At 41.8% G+C, this 5,092-nt stretch overlaps 1 long non-coding RNA gene across 1 annotated transcript; it reads right to left on the reverse strand.

Moving 5' to 3' along the window:
- Positions 1–214: 214 nt before the first annotated feature.
- On the reverse strand, positions 215–2,027 carry LOC307030810. Its single transcript, XR_013805791.1, has 2 exons — positions 1,803–2,027; positions 215–1,279 (listed from the first exon to the last, which is right to left on the reverse strand). It is a non-coding gene; the product is annotated as an uncharacterized lncRNA (long non-coding RNA).
- Between the last annotated feature and the right edge of the window lie 3,065 nt (positions 2,028–5,092).

The raw sequence follows: 5,092 nt of genomic DNA on the forward strand, positions 1-5,092 counted from the left end.
GGTAGGAACTGTATGCATCGCTAAGGTTAATTTAAATTGGCTATGCTCAAGTATGTAGACAAGCTAATGTCGAAGTAGTGTATGTGAAATCAACCTCACAATAAGATTTGTGTATATTACAATTATTAATGTCATATTTCAAGATGATTACTTAGATATTACAATATGGTTGGTTGAGCTGGAGTTCATTATTGAGCTTACACGTTAACATCAGTCATCTGAAGAACGAACAAAAACCTTGTTGTTTTTATTAATTGCATTACCGAATGGGTATCAAATAAACAGCAAGCATTGGTAACACAACTTTCAAAGTTACAGTAAAATAAAAAGGACCCTGACTCGGACAAGACACAATCCAACATGTTCAACAGAAGAGAATCAGTTATATTGTTTGTACACATGGTACTTTACATATATATCTGTTTGTTTAAGGTGTCCAGGTGATGCATACAGGCTGGACCAGAGAGTGAGAGACAGAACTGGACTCCTCACAGCAGTGAACTTCAGCACAGGTACAAATACTATTTATTTCATACTGTACAAAGAATCAAGAAAGTATTGACTTTAATACACTGATATACATTCCATTAAACAATCCTAGATCACCTACACACCAGTGAAGTTGAGGTTTTTTTCTGTGCAAAAAGTTACATTTAGATGTTAACAAGCAATATTATTTTGTCAGCTTTCTAATTTAATGTATTAAAGGCAAAGATATTTAACACATAGTGAGAACTGCTACTATTTATCTCTCAATAATGTCTGTAAAAAAACGTGGTAAAAGTTATTCTTTCAGTGAGACAACAGAGCAAGCTTCTACAGTTGCACTACGTTTTGATAACAGTTAAATATTATTTTGATAATAATATATATTTCAATGTTGATGAACTTCGTACTTTTCATTCATAATCTGATTGTCTTTGTAGCTTACTGTTTAAATAAAAAAAAAACATTACAATTACAAAATAATTATATCTACAGCCCCTAAACACACAAACACACCATTTTCATAAATAACACACTTGTCATGCACATATGGACAGAAGGTGTAAAACTATTAAATGTATAAGTAAACACCTTTAGTCAAATAAAGTGACAGACTAGGCCTGTGCAGTTGGTATCAGCTTTGCCCAGCATGGGCTCCTCCATCAGGCCTGGACCTCCTCACAGAGGAAAGACCCTCAGTCCTCTCCAAACCAACAGGACGTCCATCACATGGAGGTTTCTCCCTGAAGTCTCTGCAGCTTTCTGGACACCACGCTGTCTCAATCCGTCCACACTGAATATGAGAGGGGGACAATGAAAATAACAAAATGCTTTAGACAATAAGAAACATAAAATTGACTGTTGAGTTGCTCAGTTTTTTTAGATTGTCAATACTATAACTGTATAACTAATATATCAGGTTAAGAGGCACCTTCAAATACAGATTTGTCTTTAAATACATGTTTTCTTTTGAATTGTTTGTCTACAGTCAAGGATCTAGAACTGGTACTTAGTTTTAATGATACAGTCTGGTTATTATGCTGTTTGGAGGAGGCCTCACAGGTAAGAGCACTAACCAGCTAACATCACATGTACCTTAGCTTGACTTAAATGTATTACACGTATAATTAAGTGATATCAAAATATAAATAACTAAGGTTATGCAAACATATTAATATTTGCTTGATTCCAGTGTTGAATTTAGCACAATTGCATACAAACGTTAAGGGATTTTAAGATTCTGAAGTATTATGTTAAAAACTCAATAACTTAGATTATTATTTATAGTTTTGCTGAATAGTTTCATGTCCGCTTACCTTAGAAACGTAAAATGCCACGGCAGTGTGCAGATGGGGAGCATGTTAGCTTAGCTTGGTAGCTTCAGCTAGCTCTGGAACTTTCAGCTCGGTGGCAGCAGGTCCCGCCTCGGCTCCGCCTCTTTGCCCTTATTTGGAGCAGGCTGGAGAAGGCGGGAGTTGAACTCTGACGTCAGTGTCGAGCCGTTAGTGGCCGACTCCGCCTACTAAGGGCTTCTCGGCAACTCTGCAGAATCCTATGGGTGACGTCACGGACCCTACGTCCATTTATATATACAGTCTGGGAACAACACGGGAGAGGAAGACAGCTGACGATCTTCAGTCATAATTCAATGGGGTATGTAATTTATTTCAGAAAACAGTTTTTTGTTATATTCCATGGAATACTCTTAACATCCCGATAGCAATGAATATATTAAATGCTTTGACGATAAATACATACACAAATTAATCTCTGCAAGCCGTAGCGCTGTAAAAAGCACGACCAATCATCTGAGCCGGCCCGGCTAAAATAACTGGATGGCCTACCTGCCTGTCAGCCTTCCATCTGTGCACAAACTTATCTCGTGCCCTCATTGGTCATGTGCGCGTTCGTGAGTGTTGGAGGAGGGGCTCTGTAAGGAAGTCTGAAGGAAGAGACAGATTTTTTCCGGTTGTGTATTTTCAAATTCTAGCGCACTCGAGCTGGTTTCTCAATTCTTACCTACCCCACCGTTAACTATTTTTAGGGTGCAGCTATATGTTTTATTTATTTCAAAGTGGGCACATTTTAATTATATATTTGTTTCCTTCAAATGTGTAGAGGACTCCCCAAGTGCTGTGTTTAATTTATTTTAAAGTAGGCCTGTGTATTATTTTTAATTCTCCTTATAGGAGTTCTTTGTTTCTTATTAGAGGTTAACAGTTTTATATAACGTAATAAATAGCCTAATAAATGCAAAAAAACTGTAGTTTTTGTCTGATATAACATTAAATACAACTTTATTAGCTATCAAGCTATGAAATATGTTTTGCGGCTCCAGACAATTTATTTTTGTTGGAAAAAGGAGCAAAATGGCTCTTTTGGTCAAAAAGATTGCAGACCCCTGCACTAGGCGTTCGAGCACCTTCGCCAGAACTGACAATGTAGAGATTGGCCTATAATTATTTAAAATAGTTGCCTCCCCTCCTTTTAGCAAAGGCAAGACATAACCTGACTTCCATACTTTTGGAATTGCATTTGTGCTGATGGAGAGGTTAAAAAGAGAAGTAAGAGGTGGAGCAATACAATCTGCAGCTATCTTTAAAAAGAAAGGTTCCACGTTGTCCGGGCCAGTCGGTTTCTTAGGATCAAACTTAGATAATGCTTCATGAACAGCATTAACAGTAAAAGGAGTAAAACTGAAAGGGTTTTCCAGACCACATTGTTCAGACTCACATATTGGGGTGTTCACAGAAGCAGAGTTAGAAACAGAATCAAACAGAGAACCACATGACACAAAATACTCATTAAAGCAATTTATCATAGTAGCCCTGTCCGATATAGTGCCAGATGCTGTGGTAATGCACGGAGGTAGCTCATTTTGGATCTCACCGGTGGAGATCGATTTTTATGGCTTTCCAAAATGTCCTAGGATTATTTAGGTTTTCTGTGGTAACTGACAAATAGTACTTCGACTTAGCACTTTTGACATGTGAAGTGAAGCTATTCCTTAGCAGCCATTCTATCTCTGAGCCTGATTTCCTAGCCTCTGCCCAGGCCTTGTTTCTTTCATGCAGGAGACTGGACAGTTTAGCAGAAAACCAAGGATTGTCTCGTCCCTTCACTCTAAATGTATGCAGGGGTGCATGTCTATCAATGATATCCATAAATCCAAGATAAAAATAAGACCATGCAGTTTCTACATCAGCACACAGATCGATTTTTCCCCAATCAAACCCAAACAGGTCATGAACAAAACCCTGCTCCACAAAATGTTTTATGTCTCTCTTGATGATCATACGAGATTTACCCTTTTGGACCTTAGTGTCCCGAATTGTGGCTACAACACAGTGATCAGATCATTCGCAAATACTCCCACAGATATGTATTTGTGGGGAACATTAGTTAGAATACTTGAACTCCTTCACTTGGGGTAAGGACTCATTCCCTACTTGGAGTGGACAGTCCATTGGCTTCCTGCTGAGAACCATGGCCTCAGATTTGGAGGTGCTGATCCTCATCCCAGCCGCTTCACACTCAGTTGCGAACCGATCCAGTGAGTGCTGAAGGTCGCAGACCGATGAAGCCATCAGAACCACATCATCTGCAAAAAGCAGTGGTGCAATCCTTAGTCCACCAAACTGCAGACCCCCTCCCCCACGACTACGCCTCGAAATCCGATCCATGTATATTACAAACAGGATTGGTGACAAAGCGCAGCCCTGGCGGAGGCCAACCCTCACCTGAAATGGGTCCGACTTACTGCCGAGGACCCGGACACAGCTCTCGCTTTGGGAGTACAGAGATTGGATGGCCCTGAGTAGAGACCCCCTCACCCCATACTCCCGCAGCACCTCCCACAGTGACTCCCTGGGAACCCGGTCATATGCCGTCTCCAAGTCTACAAAACACATGTAGACTGGATGAGCGTACTCCCAGGCCCCCTCCAGGATCCTTGCGAGAGTAAAAAGCTGATCCGTCGTTCCACGACCAGGACGGAATCCGCATTGTTCCTCCTCAATCTGAGGTTTGACAATCGGCCTGACCCTCCTTTCGAGTACCTTAGAGTAAACTTTTCCGGGGAGGCTGAGTAGTGTGATGCCTCTGTAATTGGCACACACCCTCTGATCCCCCTTTTTAAAAAGGGGAACCACCACCCCGGTCTGCCACTCCTTCGGTACTGTTTCCGACTTCCACGCAACGTTGATGAGACGTGTCAACCATGACAGTCCCTCAACACCCAGAGCCTTCAGCATTTCTGGGCGGATCTCATCCACCCCCGGGGCTTTGCCACTGTGAAGTTGTTTGACGACCTCAGTGACCTCCCCCCGGGAGATAGGTGTCGATCCCCCGTCATACTCCAGCTCTGCCTCTAACATAGAGGGCGGAGTTGTCGGGTTCAGGAGTTCCTCAAAGTGCTCCTTCCAACGCCCTAACACTCCATCAGTTGAGGTCAACAACGTCCCATCCTTACTGTACACAGCTTGGATGGTTCCCTGCTTCCCCCTCCTGAGGTGTCGGACAGTTTTCCAGAACAACTTTGGTGCCGCCCGAAAGTCTTTTTCCATGTCTTCTCCGAACTTCTCCCACACCCGCTGCTTTGCCTCGG

This window comes from Notothenia rossii (assembly GCF_949606895.1).
Source record: "Notothenia rossii genome assembly, chromosome: 2".
Taxonomy (NCBI): domain Eukaryota; kingdom Metazoa; phylum Chordata; class Actinopteri; order Perciformes; family Nototheniidae; genus Notothenia; species Notothenia rossii.